This window comes from Schistocerca americana, chromosome 5 (assembly GCF_021461395.2).
Source record: "Schistocerca americana isolate TAMUIC-IGC-003095 chromosome 5, iqSchAmer2.1, whole genome shotgun sequence".
NCBI lineage: Eukaryota > Metazoa > Arthropoda > Insecta > Orthoptera > Acrididae > Schistocerca > Schistocerca americana.
This window is the reverse complement of record NC_060123.1, coordinates 411,370,919-411,392,676: the sequence shown is the minus strand read 5'-3', so window position 1 is coordinate 411,392,676 and position 21,758 is coordinate 411,370,919.

Below are 21,758 nucleotides of genomic sequence, written 5' to 3'. Positions count from 1 at the left end.
TTCATTTGACATAATGTTAAAATTACTAATACTTTTGAATACATCAGCACATTTCTGTGAAATTTTGTTTGTGAATTCTAAATTGGTTACGGTGAAAAGCTTTATGGTGAGACACAAATCATAATCATATTTATGAAATGCTATGCTTAATTTTAATTGTGTTAGTGTTAATGGATCTTTCCCAGGAACACAGAAGACAAATGAACTGATGAGAGACTAGATATTATAGGAACCGAAGTGTTAAACAGTTTCAATAATTTTTATACTTAAATAAATGCTCAACTTCGTAAATGGGAAAATATAACAAATTGCCATGTAAAAATTGTTATTGAATTTAATAGAATGGAATTGCAATTTTACCTGAATTCTAATGGGGTTTTGTAATACTGTCAACTTATCTTCTTTCATCTCGTATGTTGTAGGAGCGTTTTAGCTCCAAAAATCCTGCTATCCTGCAAGAATTCATCGGTAAAATTGAACACTTTGTCCATCACATATTTCATAACACCAGCTTTATTTCTGATGTAACATGTTCAATATTTGAATTTGAAACTAAAGTATGTATAATACCAGAGCAGATAAGAAATAATTTCTCGATTTTATTCTTGATTGATGTTTAACACATTTGAAATTGTATTGTTGTTATGATAAGTTGATTTTACTCCACAGAATTTATAAAAAAAGTTGTTTGATGTAAAAATATAACACTGTTGGTATATATAGCTTTTTAGACTACAGCCAAAATAATTTACTGCAATAAACTGAAATGATGCAAGCAAACCTCACAATGGCACTGAAAATAGAGATTTTTACTTTTCTCAAAATTTATACAAATTTTTCAAAATAATATTGGTTATATCTGTTGCTATAAATTCTGCAATAATCTAAACTGGTTGTTTCCCTTTTGTATACCACAATCTACTGTAAAGAGTTTTGAGAGACAAATAATTTGGATATGCAATCTATGTTATCAGTTCATTTTCACACTGGGATATCACATAATTTCTTCATAGATTATGTTATGAATTTCTTTATCTGAATGTGCCTGCAGTAGTTGTTCAGATGTTAAAATTTGTTTGGCATTACCCTGTAATTTGCAGCATAAGTTAAATGCTTTTTGTTCCATTCTGTGTTTTGAAGTCGAAATTTAAGTCTTCTTCTTGGTTTTGCCCAATCCTGAGTTAATAATTTATGCACCACCACTAAAGCAAATTACTGTCCAGAAATCTGTTTTAGTAACTTCCAGCTGGGGTACTTTTCAGATACACAATTGAGCAGGGATACCTATAAATCATGAATCATTCCTAACACCTCTTTCTATTTCTCTATGACAATCTACAAAACTTCCCTTCGCATAAACACTGATGGTGCTTCAGCAGGTTACCGTTTTGACCTGTTGTTTGTATTGAGTTTAATAGTATAAAAGGTCATCAGGTGATCATAATGTTTGTCATTGTTAATGATGTAGTTGATATTACAGTTTAAAGAAAAATTGTTACATAGTTATAATAAGAATAAAATCACAAAGAAATACTGTAATTTACAGAAGTAAGTTCATGAAAGCTAAGTATGTACTTATATACTATAACATGATCTGCTTAGAAAAATAAAACATGTATATCTATATGATGCCTAGTATTTTTTGTTGCAATATACTAAACACAAATTTGTTGAAATGATACTGCCAACATCTAAAAATTCATTAGTGAACCTTCCATGAAACAAAAGGGAAATAGTGGCTGTAAATGAGATTTCTAATTGTGAGATGCTTCTTTTATGTACAATTTTATAATGACATAGACAATTTCTACATAGCTCTTCGTCATCTCACCAGTCTGCATGACAAATATCTGTAAGGTACTGTCTTTCATCATCCAATTGCTCATAGTGTTCTCCCTTGTACATATTTGGTGAAAGAATTGTTAATCAGAGAAGAGATGTAATGTAATCATAATGTACAATACTACGAAAATACACTTGAGACATATTATGTAAGAAGTAATATTTAATTATCTATCCTTGTAAGTAAAATACTGTTTTGTTATGATACTACGAATTTTATAAGAAGTTCATTTCTGGGTCCTGAACTGAAAACTTTGTCTGCATATTTTTTCCAAATGCTTTACAGTAATCAAATATGTTATTTAAAAATTGATCAGTGGTTCACGCTTGAAACTTCATGGAGTTTCTAGCAACATTAAATTGAAGAACTACACAAAATTCAAGTTCAACATACTTTGCTTTTTGTTATTAATTGTACTTAACACTCTGCCTCTATTCGCATAAGCAAAAAGTGAGTAGTCGTATTACAGTCACAAGAAAGACAAACGGGAAACCATTGACAAATACTGTTGAATGCTGACAGTGGTATACTAGGGACAATTAAGATTTAATATGATTCGGTAGCTAAGTAAAAGAAGTCACTTCAGTGTAATATTCTCATACACAGAAATAAACAAACTATATTCTAGCTTTCTCACCATCATCAAAAGTTAACTGTCTTCCAGAAAGCTATGACACATAGTTACTTTTGTTTCAGAGCAATATTTTCATGATTATAACTTGATACAATGTCACACGGAAATTGTGGTCTAGTAATTTTTTGCTGTTATGTCAGGGTTTTTTGCCAGCAACCATGAGAGAGTTTTCCAAAATTCAAAGTTCGGACAGCACAAGAGAGGTGCCAGAACTCGCTGAAGGAAAATTTCGAAGGTGGGTGGGTGGGTCGCGAGTCGTGTTGGATAGCTCAGTGCGTAGATCATTCGCACAGGATAGCTGAACGTTACGGTTTCGTGTTCCAGTTTCACACACACACTTAGTCTGCTAGAAAGTGACAAATGAGACGTTCAAGTCTGTCTGGAACCAAGGAAGAATCTGGTACAAGTATTTAAGTTGAAATAATTTAAAGAACAGTCAGAAAAGCTAGTTAAGGTATAGTGAATCACCTTCTCAGAAATTACATTTTCTATTGCTGGTAGCTGATATGATGCAACGATAAGTTGCATGACAGATTTTAACCGCAGTGCATGCTAGCTCTCCTCACCAGAATTTGGTAGCAATAATATTTTTCAGTTTTTCTTCGATCATCTACAAGATAATGAAGGGTTACACCTTCACTGAGTTTATGATAGTTGAGAGAGCGCCAAAAAAGATTTATACGTCTTCGGGAGCATATTTGAGAGTCTCAGAGAAACATTTGTGAGATGCCGTAACTGGAAGAATAGAGGTGTTAAAAATGTTTCGAATCCTGTGCTTGGTAAGTTAGCGACCCACTTGCTGAACTGCATCCATTAACAATTTTAATTTTAAGACGTTAGCTAACCATTATTGCAGAAACTTCAACAAATATATAATATGTGTATGCCTCAAGAGTTCTTATAGAGCTAATATAAAAGTGCTGGAAGAGTCTGACAGTGGATTCTTCAACAATGTAGCGGCATTATATTTGTCCGTCTATTCAGTTCATGCAGTAACCCGAGCTAATTCGATCAGTATAACCGTAGTTGTTGCACCAGAAATTTAACCAGTGGTAGAAATTTTGTCAACAACTTTGATGAACATAGATAAGGTCTCAGAATGGGTCAGTGTACAAAGAAACTGATACCATTGTTGAATGTCTACACTGATTCCTAAGACTCATTAAATTCAGAAAGCTCCAGAATTAAAAATTCCATTCCCACGAATAATGTCAATCGCATGTAAACCTTCCTCAACAGTCATCAAGGATAGTTTGGCCTAGGTAAGGGCAGAATTTTGAAAATGTGGTAGCCAAAATCACAGCAGTTAATACCAGCTCTCCAAACGGATTCTATGAGAACTAGATCCGAGTCCATTAACAAATAGTCCCCATTAAATGAATTTGAGAATTCTGGGGGAGAGTGGGTATATTATTAAATAGGAGTTGCTGGAACACAGTTACACACATAAATATCTCGAATTTAACTGGACCGAGCATTTACTTTTAAATCATTGTAATAAAAACTATCAAAACACTGCATCTTCTGGCAGTCATTTGAATGAGCTGCTTGGCTAGAAAAGCGGAGCCCATTGCCTTGTACCAAGGCACAATCTTCTCATGTGATAAAAATGGATCGCTCGTCAAATGAAACGTTGTGGATAACCAGTGGATGTCTAAAACTCATTCTCGTAGGTTTTTATCCAGCGCAAGTCTGCTCTAAAGAAAAGGGGAATTCTGCGGCTGAGACAGAAGTCGAAGAAGTCAAAAACATGGTCGCCATCCACTGTGCTGGCATCAGGAACTGAAAAACAGAAGTAGTCTTTTACTGAAATCTGTCGGAATTTACACTATTGGCCATTGAAATTGCTACACCATGAAGATGAGGTGCTACAGACTCGAAATTTAACCGACAGGAAGGAGATGTTGTGATTTACAAACTATTAGCTTTTCAGAGCATTCACACAACGTTGGCGCAGATGGCGACACCTACAACGTGCTGACATGAGGAAAGTTTCCAACCGATTTCCCACATACAAACAGCAGTTGACCGGCTTTGCCTGATGAAACGTTGTTGTGATGCCTCGTGTAAGGAGGAGAAATGCGTATTATCACGTTTGCTAGTCTGATAAATGTCGGATTGTATACTATCGCGATTGCGGTTTATCGTATTTCGACATTGCTGCTCGCGTTGGTCAAGATGCAATGACTATTAGCAGAATATGGAATCGGTGGGTTCAGGAGGGTAACACGGAACGCCGTGCTGGATCCCAACGGCCTCGTATCACTAACAGTCGAGATGACAGACATCTTATCCACATGGCTTTAACGGATCGTGCAGCCATGTCTCGATCTCTGAGTCAACAAATGGGGACGTTTGCAAGACAACAACCATCTGCACGACCAGTTCGACGACGTTTGCAGCACCATGGACAATCAGCTCGGAGACCATGTCTGCGGTTACCCTTGACGCTGCATCACAGACAGGAGCGCCTGCGATGGTGTACTCAACGACAAACCTGGGTACACGAATGGCAAAACGTCATTTTTTCGGATGAGTCCAGGTTCTGTTTACAGCATCATGATGGTCGCATCCGTGTTTGGCGACATCGCTGTGAACGCACACTGAAAGCGCGTATTCGTCATCGCCATACTGGCGTATCACCCGGCGTGATGGTATGGAGTGCCATTGGTTACACGTCTCGGTCACTTCTTGTTCGCACTGACGGCACTTTGGACAGTGGACGCTACTTTTCAGATATGTTACGACCCGTGGCTCTACCCTTCATTCGATCCCTGCGAAACCCTACATTTCAGCAGGATGATGTACGACTGCATTTTGCAGGTCCTGTACGGGCCTTTCTGGATACAGAAAATGTTCGACTGCTGCCCTGGCCAGGACATTCTCCAGATCTCTCACCAACTGGAAACGGCTGGTCAATGGTGGCCGAGCAACTGGCTCGTCACAATACGCCAATCACTACTCTTGATGAACTGTGGTGTCGTGTTGAAGCTGCATGGGGAGCTGTACCTGTACACGCCGTCTAAGCTCTGTTTGACTCAATGCCCAGGCGCATAAAGGCCGTTATGACGGCCGGTGGTGGTTGTTCTGGGTACTGATTTCTCAGGATCTATGCACCCAAATTTCGTGAAAATGTAATCACATTTCAGTTCTAGTATAATATATTTGTCCAATGAATACCCGTTTATCATCTACATTTCTTCTTGGTGTAGCAACTTTAATGGCGAGTAGAGTAAATTGGAGACGGTTCATGGGCATTTGCTGAAAACTAACTGTTTAGCATTCTGGATACTAGTTGGCGTGCACTACAGATAATTCACATTCTAGGACAGTACAGAGTGCTGAACAAGCAGGACTAAAGTACAAAGACATGGGCGTGGTAGCTTCCATAAGAAATTCTTAAGGTTGATTAGCAATTTTCATCAAGAACAAGAAGCAAAATTTTCTAAAGGCATGAACAAGGGTATGCTCTCTCACCACTTATACTCAATGCATGTATCCAGGAATGTATAGACCTAGTGTACAAAACTACTGAGGTATGTATCGAAATTAATGAGTAGGTGATAGAGATGCTACGTTTCACAGACCTTGTATCTGTTTTCGCAGAGATGAAAGGAGATCTGCAGAAGATCCTCAGCCGAATGGAAAGCATTTTCTGTAATCAGAATGATATGAAAGTCAACAATCGAAAGACTAGAGTGATGGTGCCCAATGCTGAAGAAGAGGATGAAACTTTAAGTATAAGAATTGTAAGAGAGGAGCTAGAAGCGGCAGAGAACTTGACCTATTTGGAAATCAGCATCGCAGCGGATAGTAGAAGCCAGTAAGAAATTGTGAGCATAATACAGCAGGCTAAAATTCCATTTAATTTGTGGAATAATTTACTCTCTAGAAAGAACATCAACCTGGAAATCAGAAAATTGATAATGAAAGGATTTGTTTGGAGTGTAGTCCTATACGGATGCGAAACTCAGACCACTGGAAAACACGAGAGAAGACAGCTAGAAGCCCTGAAGATATGTTGTTACTGCAGGATGAGCATATGGAGAAATAGAATTTCCAGAGCTCAGTAAACGAGATCACTTTGAAGATACATCCAAATAAAGAGAGACAAACCAGCAGAACACATTTAAGCCACAACAAAGTCACTGGAACAACAGTAAAAAGGATCTGTTGAGGGAAGGAATCGTCAGAGACGCTCCAGGATGTCAAACATGCTCAAGATTATGAATGATGGGATACATTACATGCGCGTAAATGAAGAGGAAGGGACACAGAACAGAGGATCGGAGTACCACTGCAAACCAACATCAGGCTTGAATACTAGTAAGAGAAAAGGGAAACTTACTAAAGGAAAACTCATGACCTGGCCTTAACCACCTGTAAGCAGCCCTGTTTATAGTCATCTACGTGCAGTGAGCATGCTTGGCTTAGTCTGTTCTTTTCTTTTTATGAATCTGAAATTTAAAGACATGTAGAATTCACGTCATGTATACCATAAAGGGATGAACCTCTAGCTCTCTAGATCTCTAGCTGATTTACACTCTCGTCCGAAAAGTATGCAAAGGAATAATCATAGTGTACTGCTGACTATAGCTTTCAAAACGTGTATACTTATGGTAATGTTGGTTCAGGAAGATGTGTATCTCTAGTGAAGGAAGAAAATCAGTAACATTACGTATGATAGTTCGGTGAATATTTCAGAGTGCACACTCTATCGAAAATATACCAGAATCGTATAACAGAGACAAGGGATGAAAGCATAGTTTCAGTGACCATGACTCACAACATCCCTGTGTGACACATATGGCACAATAAATGATCACAACAGGAATGATATTCAATTTTATTTAACATCTCACTCAACCATAGCAGTGTCTCTGCACACCAACCTACACAGACCGACAGCATCGAAGTAGAACACTCTATTTCGTGTAAACTAAATATTCGCAGTGAACGCAACGCTCTCGCCCCTGATTGGCTGCTGCTACAGCAAGCCAAAGTGTTTCCACATATATTCCTATTGAGTGTATCAAAGACAGTTATGCTTTCAGAGATCAATGCTCGGAACAGAGAACACTTTTGGATGGCGTCTACAATTTAGCATATACGGAATAAAATTCAGACAGCTTTAAAAGTTATGATGGAAATATGAAATTGCTTATCCTAACATTATTAGACCTGTTGAAAGAGTGGTCGTTTATTTTGATCAGAGCATTGCAGTTATAAACGCTCCAGAAATCACTGCATCATCATCATCATTATTATAATCGTCATAATCAATAGCAGGTACTTCGTATTCAGTGTTATACAAGTGCTGATATTTCTATGCATCATGGTCTCATTCATGTTGCTTCTGCATGCTTCTTGATGTCGCCTACTTAACTTCCATCAAGTCTTTATCTCAGTCTTTCATTGTCCCTTTTAATCCAGAAGAGGGTTTCTTGATTAAATTTGGCTGGATATTGTGATCACCTCCATTTCAGCTTCATTTCTGATACGACTAATTACATCTTTCAATACACTCTGTTCTCTGATCCATTTCTTTGTTTTTCTCTCGGGGTAATCCCCAAGGCTTATGCCCTGAGCATCACTCTGTTTTGAATAGTTTTCTAAATGTTTGACTGTCATAAGCCAAAATTAGTAAGCCACACTCTCACAGATTTGTAAGCTTTGCTTTTCTGACGCATGATTTTGACAATCCTGTTTAGTTTATCGAAAGTGCTTTAAGCCATTTTTACTGTTACGTTTACTTACGTCTCTGTCAATTTAGACGGTGTCTTCAGCTGGCCAGAACACAAAAAGTCATCTACTTTTATGACTTCATTGTTATAATACTAAGTTCCTTTAAATGCATATGTCACAAAGCATTTTCGTCTTATACTTGTTGTTGTTGTTGTCGTCTTCAATCCTAACACTGACGCAACTCTACACTTTGGTCTATCTTGTGCAAACCTCTTAACTTCCGGACAACTACCGCGGACTAAATCTGTCTTAGCCTACTCGCTATATTCAAATCTTCGTCATCCTACAGAATTTTCAGCCCACTTCCCTCCAGTACTTAACTGACGATTCACTGGTATCTGAGAATGTGTGCTACCAACTGATCCGCTCTTTCGGTCAAGCTGTGCCACAAATTTCTTTTCTTCCCACTTCTATTCAGTGCCTCCTCATTAGTTACGCGATGTACGCATCGAGACTTCAATATACTTGTTTAGCACCGAATTTCAAGAGATTCTAGCCCCTTCTTGTTTGAACTGCTTATCGCCCTCTTATCATTTTGTACAGGGCTACGCTCCAGACAAGTACCTGCCAATAAGACTTCAGAACAGATAAATTTATATTCCATTTTAACGAAATCACACTTTTCAAAAATGGTTTCCCTTCTATAGTCACCAGTCCCCGTCTTATATCCTGTCTACTTCTTACATCATTATTTATTTCCGAAACAGCATAACTTATCTACTGCCTTTAGTGACTAATTTTATAATCTAATTCCCTCAGCATCACCTGACTTAATTTGACTACGTTCCATTATATTCGTTTTGCTCAGATTCATTTTATGACATTTTTTTTGCAACTCTATCCAATCCGTTCAAGTAGTCTCTCAAGTCCTTTGCTATCTTCCACAGAGTTACAGTATCATCGGCAATTCTCAAAGTTTTTATATCTTCTTCGTGTTTATTTCCCTTACAAAAATTTCTCCTTGGTATCCTTCACTGCTTGGTCAACGCACAGACTGAATAACACAGGGGATAGACTACAAACCTGTCTCAATCTCTTTTCAACTATTTTTAACTACTGCTTCCGTTAAATGTTCTTCGACTATTAACTGCTGTCTGGTTTCTATACAAGCTATTTGTAGCTTTCCGCTGGCATGTATATTATTCCTGCTATCTTTAGAATTTCAGAAAGTGTGTTCCAGTCAACATTGTCAAAAGTCTCCGCTACGTATAAAAGTGCTATAAATGGTGGTTTGACTTTCTTTAAACGATTTTCTAAGTTAGATCGTAGGTTCAGTACTGCCTGCCGTGTTTCCGCATTTCTCCAGAACCTGCATTCATCTTCCACACGATGGGCTTCTAGAAGTTTTTCTATTATTCCGTAAAAAATTCGTGTCAATATTTTGCCGCCATGAGTTACTAAACTGATAGTTCGTTGATATACACATCTGTCAGCACATGCCATCTTTGGAGTTGGAATTATTACACTGGTTTTGAAGTCTGACGGTATTTCATCTCTCTCGGACGTCTTGCATACCAGATGAAATACTTTTGTCATAGAATGTTCTCTCTAGGACCTCAATGATTCCCACGGCATATCCTCTAGTCCATGAACCCTGTCAAATTTTGGCTTCTTAGTGCTTTGTCCATTTATTTTCTCAGTATAACACATCTCCTCTGCATCTAATTCCTCTTCACTTTAAATTATATTGTCTTCACGACTATTTCCTTTGGGTAGCCCACCTATTGGTATAATGCTTGCCACCTCTGAGCCGTCCCTTCCCTGCTTGGTACTGGTTTGCCACCTAGCTTTTAATACAGCTTATTTTCTTTTCTCACAGGCTTCCTTTGATTGTCTTATGTGCGGTATCTATGTTTCTCATAATTTGGTCTTTTGCAGCTTTGAATTTCTCGTCAAGGCATTCCTGGTTTGCTATTTTGAACTTCGTGTCAATCTCTTTTCTTAGAAACCTGTACAATATGTACTTACATTCTTAATGGATTGCTATCGGGTCTGATTTTACGTTTCCTTTCACGTTAGTATTATTCACATTTGAACTCCTACTTCTTTCTGTCAAAAATATGAATAAATGAAATCAGTGATTCGATATTACCGGAAACCGATTCAGGAAAAACTGGCGTGTCTCACAACTAAAGACAAAGCAGTTCTTGCGGTCTGAACTTCTTCTGCCTCATCACATTTGAGAAAATGTGCTGTCTTTTCTCTGTGGGCTCGGCCTTCTTTGGCGACTGCTACGATTTCGAACTGATGTATACATCAGTATGATAATTACTATGTTATTCCAGGCGAATGGCTCAGCATAAATTGATGTTTGAAGGGGAGCTGCATTAGCATTTACAATCATTGATCAATACAGCTCAATACAGCATTCTTTGATAACGGCAATATGCCACGCCCCTGACAGACGTCTGTACTGACAGTTAAGTTAAAAACGACTTCAGATCCTTGAAACACCTCCGCAAACGTCAGAAAAGGACCCGAAGTTACGTTACCTTGTTTTTACAATTAATCTCATCTGAAAGTGAAAACCGTTGGGGAAACGTTGTCGGTGAACGGCTGTGAGTTGCACTAAAACAAGTCATTGTATCAGACGAATTATGGTGGGGATTAGCTTAATTTCATTCACAAAAATAATTGATAAAACAAGAAAGAATTTTAATATAGCACGTTTTTAAAACGGGTAAAAAGAATAAAGTAATTCCTCGTAGACCCATACAGATTACTAACTTCAACAAATCGTCCTAAAAGTTTGTAATTGCGAACTTAGAATAGCTATGATAATACTTTTAAAATTTAGAAAGAAAAACGTGGGGCGTATGCAATAGATACTCATACATGGATTGTTCACCAGAGTCATTAACAATTTTTTTGCACTGCAACCGATATGAACCGTTACGTGATATTTTCTCAGTGACAGTACCTCTGTACATTCCTTACTACACTCCTGGAAATGGAAAAAAGAACACATTGACACCGGTGTGTGAGACCCACCATACTTGCTCCGGACACTGCGAGAGGGCTGTACAAGCAATGATCACACGCACGGCACAGCGGGCACACCAGGAACCGCGCTGTTGGCCGTCGAATGGCGCTAGCTGCGCAGCATTTGTGCACCGCCGCCGTCAGTGTCAGCCAGTTTGCTGTGGCATACGGAGCTCCATCGCAGTCTTTAACACTGGTAGCATGCCGCGACAGCGTGGACGTGAACCGTATGTGCAGTTGACGGACTTTGAGCGAGGGCGTATAGTGGGCATGCGGGAGGCCGGGTGGACGTACCGCCGAATTGCTCAACACGTGGGGCGTGAAGTCTCCACAGTACATCGATGTTGTCGCCAGTGGTCGGCGGAAGGTGCACGTGCCCGTCGACCTGGGACCGGACCGCAGCGACGCACGGATGCACGCCAAGACCGTAGGATCCTACGCAGTGCCGTAGGGGACCGCACCGCCACTTCCCAGCAAATTAGGACACTGTTGCTCCTGGGGTATCGGCGAGGACCATTCGCAACCGTCTCCATGAAGCTGGGCTACGGTCCCGCACACCGTTAGGCCGTCTTCCGCTCACGCCCCAACATCGTGCAGCCCGCCTCCAGTGGTGTCGCGACAGGCGTGAATGGAGGGACGAATGGAGACGTGTCGTCTTCAGCGATGAGAGTCGCTTCTGCCTTGGTGCCAATGATGGTCGTATGCGTGTTTGGCGCCGTGCAGGTGAGCGCCACAATCAGGACTGCATACGACCGAGGCACACAGGGCCAACACCCGGCATCATGGTGTGGGGAGCGATCTCCTACACTGGCCGTACACCACTGGTGATCGTCGAGGGGACACTGAATAGTGCACGGTACATCCAAACCGTCATCGAACCCATCGTTCTACCATTTCTAGACCGGCAAGGGAACTTGCTGTTCCAACAGGACAATGCACGTCCGCATGTATCCCGTGCCACCCAACGTGCTCTAGAAGGTGTAAGTCAACTACCCTGGCCAGCAAGATCTCCGGATCTGTCCCCCATTGAGCATGTTTGGGACTGGATGAAGCGTCGTCTCACGCGGTCTGCACGTCCAGCACGAACGCTGGTCCAACTGCGGCGCCAGGTGGAAATGGCATGGCAAGCCGTTCCACAGGACTACATCCAGCATCTCTACGATCGTCTCCATGGGAGAATAGCAGCCTGCATTGCTGCGAAAGGTGGATATACACTGTACTAGTGCCGACATTGTGCATGCTCTGTTGCCTGTGTCTATGTGCCTGTGGTTCTGTCAGTGTGATCATGTGATGTATCTGACCCCAGGAATGTGTCAATAAAGTTTCCCCTTCCTGGGACAATGAATTCACGGTGTTCTTATTTCAATTTCCAGGAGTGTATTATATGTCGCGTAGGTCCATATTTTTCGTTTTAATTTTTAGAAGCATCGTCATAGCTAGTAAAAATCGACAAACAGTTTCAGGACTGTACATATGGGGTTAGGAATCTGTATAAGATTAGGGAACTTATTTTATAATTTTTAATCCATTTTAAAAACACATTACATCAAAAGTTTTTATTCAAATAATTATATTCTGTTTTTTAGTCTCGTGTATGTGGGATTTTTCAATCGATTTCTAGCATTTTGGAGAGATTACACTAGACACATGTAGTAAATATCGAGTTTATTTCTGTTTCTCTATATCTATGTCAAGCAATGTACTTCTCCCTTCTACGTATATCTCGCAAAAAGTCCATGAAGGTAGAAATTAGATAGATTCGAGCTCACATGGAGGCTTACCAGCAAAACATTCGCGACTTGTACAGGAAAATTGGAAAATAGCAATGGTGCACGAAGTACATTCGCCACACACCAGAAAAGAAAGCAAGTTAATATTACATTGTCATTTCTGAGCTATGTTGAAATTTTTGTCTTAGCTCATTTAAGTAATATACATATTGTATAAGGGGCCTTCAAAATGAAACGAGCCGGAGGCATGATTACAGAAATCAGTACTTGTATGTTAGAAGTATTGACCCTGGCTGTTGAGGCACTTGTACCACTGTGACACAAGGCAGTGAATGGGTGTCTCATAAAATTCTCGGTGCTCCGATGTTAACTAGTTCCGCACGTACAGCTGGACGTTGTCGCCCGAGGTGTATCGTTTTCCCCTCAGAGCCTTTTTAAGGGGACCAAAAATGGCGTAATCACAGGGAGAGAGGTCCGAAATGTGTGGAGGGTGGCCGAGAACCTCCCATCTGAACTTCTGCAGCAGTGCCGCGACTGTGTTGGCCTTATCAGGCTTTGCATTGTCGTGGAGCAGAATGACCCCACGGGTGAGATTTCATGGTCGTTTTTATTTGATCGCTTGGCGAAGGATGGTCAAGGTTGGCGAGTAACGCTGGGCATTCACTGTACGTCCCGTGAATCCGAAGGGGGCTGTCTTGGTCAAAGAAGAACGTCGGCATAACCTTTACTGCACTCGTGTGGACGACGACGTCCAGCTGTACGTGCGGAACTGGTTAACATCGCAGTCCCGGGAATTTTATGAGGCAGCCATTCTCCGGCTTGTGTCACAGTGGGAGTGTCTTAACAGCCAGGGTGAATACTTCCAACATACAGGTACTGGTTTCTGTAATTATGCCTCCGGCTTGTTTCTTTTTGAACGCCCCTTATACCTGTTAGGGTTTTCATGCTTAGTACATACCATCTAGAACATTATGAATCCCATTTGCGAGTGCTGTGGGAATTTACGTAAGTTATGTATATAATGTTCATGTGTATCATCTTATGATATTTTAAGCCCTTTATCATGCAGGAATTCACGTACATGGACGATATAGTATTATAATATAAATTACAGCACATAAGAGACATTTTATTCAAAAGCAATGTAAAGTCATATTCCGAGCACACTGTCGGTGGGAACAGTAACCAACACAAACAGAAAAAAATATTTGTTTAGTCTATAGTCGCGACAACAGACTGAAGCAATTTTTTCTGGTGTAAACTCTCATAGTATTCGAAAATTGGTATTTATTCTAGGAGTGCATTACGCTACGCATGAAAACCGTCACTGGTGTAGTAACTTCATTATTCAAATCACTGTGAGAAGAAAACAATGAAGAGGGAACGACGTAAAATAATATGAGTAAAAACGCGTTAGAAACAAGAAACCATGTGGGAAAAGCAGGAAGGCCGTGTTCGAATCTCAGTTTGGCTCAAATTGTCGTTAGCCACTGCATACTCATTACACTGTTGGTTCAGCATTTATTACCAATTTGCTAATTATATCTTACTTTCTGTTGATAAATTATAAGGGCAGCTGACAGCAAGACGTTTCTGTTGACGTCGTTGAACACATTTAGTTGCATACATACATATATGTGTACTTACTGAATCCATGGTGTCACAAGCCAAGCCCTATTTCTATGACATCATCACGCCACAGTCGTTTTCTTGGAAACAGGCCAGTCAGAAGCTTTTAAAAAAAACGTTCCCATACTTAGATGCTCCAACCACAGCCCAATATTTCAGCAGTAAATCACATTTTTTAACTCCATCTTATAACTCTAGCAATATGCATTTTCCATAACGTGTAATACCAAAGTGGGAGAGTACTTTGCACTTACCACAACAAATTTCTTTAAATGTGTTTAATTTTTATTAACAACATACTTTTTAAATAAGTCTAATGTATAGGTAGGGTACAGAACCAGAAAATACATTTTACAACATCTTAGCAACACCAACACATTTTCCTTAATATTTACATTGAGTGGAGGGGTACATCGTGGCCACCATCAAATTTTTTTAGAAAATGCGAAATTCATTCATTGTCACAAATTTTCACAAACAACATACTCTTTAAATTATATAGATGTAGAAGAAGGGCCATGAATCTGAAAATATGAATACGATATTTTTGCAAAAAGTGATATTCACTACTAAGAATTAAATTTTGGGGTTAAGCTTTAGTGAAAAATTAAAAATAAAACTTACGGAATCTGGTATAAGAAATCATCGAAAGCAATAATGTTTTTTTCAAAATTTTAAAATATAAAGTACCAAACTAGATTACGATATTTTCAAAAGGTGGTCACAAAGTTGGGGCTTAAATGGAGTAAAGAAAAGGTGAAAGACTGGGTTTTATTGAAAGATGTAAATATTTGTGTGTTTTCCTAAAATCTCTCTGAGTGATCAAGGGATGTGACTTAAGAAAAAAAACTGATAAAAAGAATGTGATTGGCAGCAAAATTACCGGGATGTGATGGTGATATCGAAATATGGTAGCGCTTTTGTAAAATGTCTCTATGGTTTTGTCTTAATAACGGTGAGCCAAAGCATAGTTGGTACGTCGCAACGCAACCACAGAGGATACAGCCGCTGGAAGGTACATCAACGAATATGTGACATCAGTGTAGGCTCACCCGTAAGACATTCGCTACGCCATCGCAACTGTGCTTCTACTTATGGCCGAAGCACTGCTAAATCCCAGTCCGCTGTCATCAGTTAAGATGACAGAATCTTTTTCTAGCGGTCCATCTGGCAGAAGTCTACGTGTAAGTTATAGTTAAATGTACTATGAGTGAGAGACTATTTCGTCTGTATAAGTGATTTCTTAGTATTCAGAGACACTTCTAAAGACCCATGACATTCCTGTGGAAATGGACTATACAAAGTCAAGTAATTCCTCTATCTATGTTATAATAAAGTGAACGAGTATTTTATGTGTGGTATAGTATCCACTCGGTCTCCTCCTGGAGCAATGTAAAAAACCCACCATTGTGCATATGAAGGTATTTTCACCTGACGCAACAAGCTCTGATGGGTCAAGGTTAGTGGATTAATGTTTTTAAATGCTCTCTAATTGTTCTATTTCCAAGAAAACGGAAGTGGCATGACGACGCTCTAAACAAGGGGTATGGCTTGCAATGTATGAGAACAGTATGTACATATGCACTGACTAATGTTTCAGGTTTCCTATAGTTATACTATTGCGATGATTTTTTTTAAACCGAACTGTGAAAAAATAGCATATAATCAGATAACAGGTAACGTGGACGAATATATACTGTAATTTCAACATTCATGTTACGCTTCCGATGAAGTGAGCGTTCCTTATCAGGCTTTCAAATCTAATTACCGGTACTAAGAGGCAAACAACAAACAACAGACTGATCACTCAGTGATGTCAACAAAGTTTGAACTTGGGTGGATAGATAATGGAATCAGAAGTAGGTGATACTACCACTAAAATTCAGCAGGATGTTTCCTTCTTAATTCTATCTTACTTGTCTTTCAGCTTTATGTATGGGGATTTGGTCACTAGTGTGGTTCAGTTGAATTAATTATTATATTCTGAATCAGGAAAGGAATGAATTCCGTGGGCTGCGTGTCATAACCTCACAGGTGACGAAATTATTTTAAGACAACAAATGGGAAAGTGGATTTCTGCAATCGATGGACTGAATTTAAAAAAAGAAAACAAAGTGACACACCAGCAACTGTCATTTTGATGTTAGTATGCTGTATGACAACCACTTCGTGGGACTCAGTAGCTCATCCTCAGGCTTTCTGTCTGACGGGTTCCTCTTATTCTTCATTGGGAGTAGTTGGGAGTGCCACCATCAGAGACAAATCTCTTGTTGAAGTTGATGGCTGATGCTGTCTTCATTAGCTTGATCTTGTTACTAATAAATCTGCGTGACTGGCCCTTTACCTGGTACGGTACGTCAAGCTTTTGTATATCCATCCTTGTGACCCATAGTCACTGGTACTTTGGCTGTTCACTTGTGTAATAAAATGAAACACCTGCAGCCGTAGTTCTTATATTATTTTATTATATGGCAACCAGTTTCAGTGACTCAGAACACCATCCTTCTGACTGATGGTCTTGTCTACTCGTATTCTCACTTGGGCATAGTTGCAAATGAAGCTGTCAGAGACACATCTCATGTGGATGTTAATCGCTGATGGTCTCATCATTAGCTTCACCTTGTTACTAATAAATCTGCAGGACTGTCCCATTACTTGCTACGTTCATAAGTTTCTTGTATGTACATTTTTATGTTATAACTTGATGGTGGATGTCAGCTACTACATCACAAATTTCCCAATTCATCGCCATGTTATAGCAGCATTGTAACATATCGCCCCTTCCATCAACAGAGTATAGAAAAATCGTAACAAATTGTCTCCACTCATCATCATTGCTAGAAATAAAATTGCAACCAATCGGCCCATATATCTTGCCCCACACATTACCGTGTTACATCAAACTGTTTGTAAGTCGCAACTGAATATAAAATAGGGCAATTTGTTACAATTTCATTTCATGCTTATCTGTAATCAAATCAAAAATGGAACCATCATGTTACAATTATTTTTTGCTGCTTATTTTCATTTCAACCATGTGTTCAGGGTAATGGTAGTCACAGTGATTAATGGGCGTCTCCATGCGAACAGATTATTATGCCTCGTCGCAGGGTACATCGTGTCTTCCGATGGAGGCCTACTACTTACAAATTTATTTTGGATGTGGAGACTGATTATAACTGAACGTCAGTTCGTTAGTTTTGATTGATGTCTTGAAAGGACAGACTGTTTTACATCACCGTATCAGTTGACACTCATTACCCTCTAATAGCATCCATATTTACACTATCGTAAATGTTTATAGTATCACAGCATCAAATTTAAGAGAATGTGTGAATAAACGAGCAGAAAAAAGAATTGATAATAAAATAGTTGCATATTGGAGAACTAGTCTCAATTTTTTAAGCTGTTAATTTTTTTGTGTAGTGTTCGATCTTATTGGTTGCTCAGTCGTTATTTATTATGAAAACAGTTTAAATGAGACGCAAGATTCCACACCACTAGACGCAGTGCATGGCTGTTTAGGGTGACGTGAAACCATGATGTGGCAGCTTCTCAAACGCTCTTACTGAGTGATATTTTTCCTGAGATGAAGCTACTGCGTAGAAATTATGAGTGAACACCCATACTGGAAGAACGGCCTCGACCAAAAGTAATAAGAGGTAGGAAAGAAAACAGAGTATAAAAATCTGTTTCATGCCGTAGTGGCGGACGGTTACAGTAATTTTAAAGTAAGTTGATTGTAAAAACAGTCGTATATTTAAGATTTGTCGTCGTACCAGAGTACATTCAGTTATGGTATACCTATCCATGTGACTTATGTTGTTGGTATTAATTTTAACGTGATACCCGCCGCTTTAATTAATTTTAATATTATCTGATAGAGCCCCACCACAGCAAAAAATGTAACAAACAAATTAAAAATCCGCAACCTACAACTGCTTTTACAATCAAAACAGAATGTTCTTCAAAACGTGTTTTCTTTCCTTGGTTTTATGCCTAAAGGCCATACAAGCATAAAACGTATTTTCTAGCACATATCATAAAGATACAGCACTGCAGATAACGCATTTTGGCTCTGGAGCACGAGTGGTTGGCATTATCAATGTCAGTCGCGCTGGTAGAGTCAGACAAATCGTTAAATAAAGGCCGCCCGCGGGTTTCAAGACGAAAGCCAAAACACAATAGATCAGAGTGGCCACGAAAGCCTCAACATTTTTCTTTTGTTACAAGTATTATATTGTTTTTATCAACAGTAAAAATAAAGAAAGTAATTAAGAGGCAGCCAAATAAAAAGTAAACAAGAAAGTATTATGTTGCTAAACAGAGTACAGGTGATCCTGCTCTGAAGCGCCAAAGAAACTGATATAGGCATGTGTATTCAATTACAGTGATATGTAAACAAACAGAATACGGCGCTGTGATCGCGCAGTTACACTACTTGCCATTAAACTTGCCACACCAAGAAGAAATGCAGATGATAAACAGGTATTCAGTGGACAAATATATTATACTAGAACTGATATGTGATTACATTTTCATGCAACTTGGGTGCATAGGTCCTGAGAAATCAGTACCCAGAACAACCACCTCTGGCAGTAATAACGGCCTTAATACGCCTGGGCATTCAGTCAGAGCTTGGATGGCGTGTACAGGTACAGCTGCCCATGCAGCTTCAACACTATACCACAGTTCATCAAGAGTAGTGACTGGCGTATTGCGACGAGCCAGTTGCTCGGCCACCATTGACCAGATGTTTTCAGTTGGTGAGAGATCTGTAGAATGTACTGGCCAGGGCAGCAATCGAACATTTTCTGTATCCAGAAAGGCCCGCTCAGGACCTGCAACATGCGGTCGTGCATTATCCTGCTGAGATGTAGGGTTTCGCAGGGAGCGAATGAAGGGTAGAGCCACGGGTCGTAACACATCTGAAAAGTAACGTCCACTGTTCAAAGTGCCGTCAATGTGAACAAGAGGTGATCAGACATGTAACCACGCCGGGTCCTTCTGACAACATTTCTTCTTCGATTTCTTCGCATTTTTCATGCAGACATTTCGCCTTAGCTTCCCTCCCCTTCCTATTTATTTTGTTTCTAAGTGACTTCTATTTTTGTTTTCCCACATTTCTTTGAACATTTTTGCCACTTTCTGTCATTGCTCTTTTTACAGATGTCCATTCCTCTTTAACCGAACTGCCTGCTGTGCTATTCCTTACCGCAGTATCCAGCAACTGTAGAGGAAGGCAGAGATTACAGTACATGCAGCAAATAAATGAGATCGTAGGTTGTAATTGCTACTCTCAGATGAAATGTTGCACAGGAGAGGAATTTGTGGCGGGCTGCATGAAACTATTCTGAAAAAAAGAAAAAAAAAAGCCTGCTCTCATACTTCGAAAATTTATACTGTTTGCCTTCGTGCTTTCCAAATCCTACATTCACTATCAGCGTCGTCAAATCTCTCCCCAGTTAAGAATGTTTGGAGTATTGTGGGAAGGACCTTCCAGTCAGCTCGGGATTTGGACGATGTACGGTATCAGTTGCACAAATTTGGCCCAATATTCCTCAGGACGACATCCAACAGCTCTTATCAATACCGACCGAATAAATGCATACATATGGGCCTGAGGTGAACCATTGCGTTTTTGAGTTGCTCAATTTTTGACGCTCTCTATCTTGAATACATCATTCAATTTTTCTGAGACTGTAATAATTTTTTTCTCTTTACATGTATGTCACATCTAGCGATTGCCGTCACATTCGCGAAATTCCTTCGTGGTGCGTCGGTTTTATTTTATTTTTTTCAGTGTGTAAAATACAGGTACATCGGCTTCATCACATCATTGGAGGTACGTGAAGGGTCTAAACACAGAGATCATAACGTCATAATCGCAAAATTTGGCACAGGTACTACACAACAAACATACAACAAGCGGTTTCTCTTTAGTAAAGTGGGCTGGTAGGAATTGCAGTAATTTCTGGCGGCGTGTGAGGTTTCACAGATTGAAGGCAGAACTGACTGTAAGATACGTAGACTGACAGAGATATTGCAAGAGGCACAAGATAAAGCCACCAGAACAGTATAAGATAAGAACAGAAGTAGAATACCCTACTCGAACAGACTTAACGTTGTCAAAGTGGATTGGAGAACTGAGGACAGTAACTGCTAGTTAGAGAGAGAGAGAGAGAGAGAGAGAGAGAGAGAGAGAGAGAGAGAGAGATAGGGAGAGATAGAGAAACACAATTCGAACAATATTTTGCAAGTGTCAGTGCCAACGTAGTTGCCGCTGGCAACCGACCGCGTGGTAAAGAGATGCCGGGGCTGGACTTCAGTTAAGTAGTTTTAATTCGACATGGTACTACGGTGCTATAGGTTTTAATTTTAATGTTGACTGTGCGTTACTTTGGCATGTTATAGTAATGTTATGCTTCTGAAGAAGGCTAGATTAATTTAGCCGAAACATGGTAAAGACCAGAAAATTTGCGCAACTGAGGCTGATTCTTCAAAATATTAGTCTATCACAGTTGCTGACGGGGCTGCAATATGCTAAAAATTCTACGATTCGAAGAGTTTAGGGAGGCGAAGCGACAGTACAAAGACCTGACGCTGCAAACGAAGAGACACCATTGTCATGAATATGTTTAGACACTGTTAAGCGACAGCTTATGCAAAAAACTGTACAAACTGATCACCGAGAGGGTAAAAACATCGTTTGTGCTAGCCACACGTAGGCTGGATTATAGAACCTTTACGCAGGGTGGAAACGTACAGGGGAATTTCTGCTTTGTAAGCTTCTTCCCGATGACACGCACAACACAATTCTCACAACAACAGTTTAAGAACTCTGACACAGACAGAATACAAAACGGAGACCATCAGCTGCCCCTTCGCACGGGAAGAGGTGGCGCTATCCATAGTAAAAGTTAAAAAAACACCATGATCGGACGGCATTCACTAGAAATCCTTATAACAATAGCACCTCTCACTACCCCATTTCAAATGAGATAATAAATGTAGCCGTAACACTGAGAAGAGTGCCTGCAGCTTGGAAGTTGGCAAGTACATTAAACAACTAGAAAGACAGAGACAAATACCCGGCTAGTCCGAAGTTGTATAGGGCATTTTACTGGATCAACGCTTGGGCAGAGGTCCAGGAGCGGCCTCTGGGTAGCCAGTTTCAGGACCACAGACGGCTCCT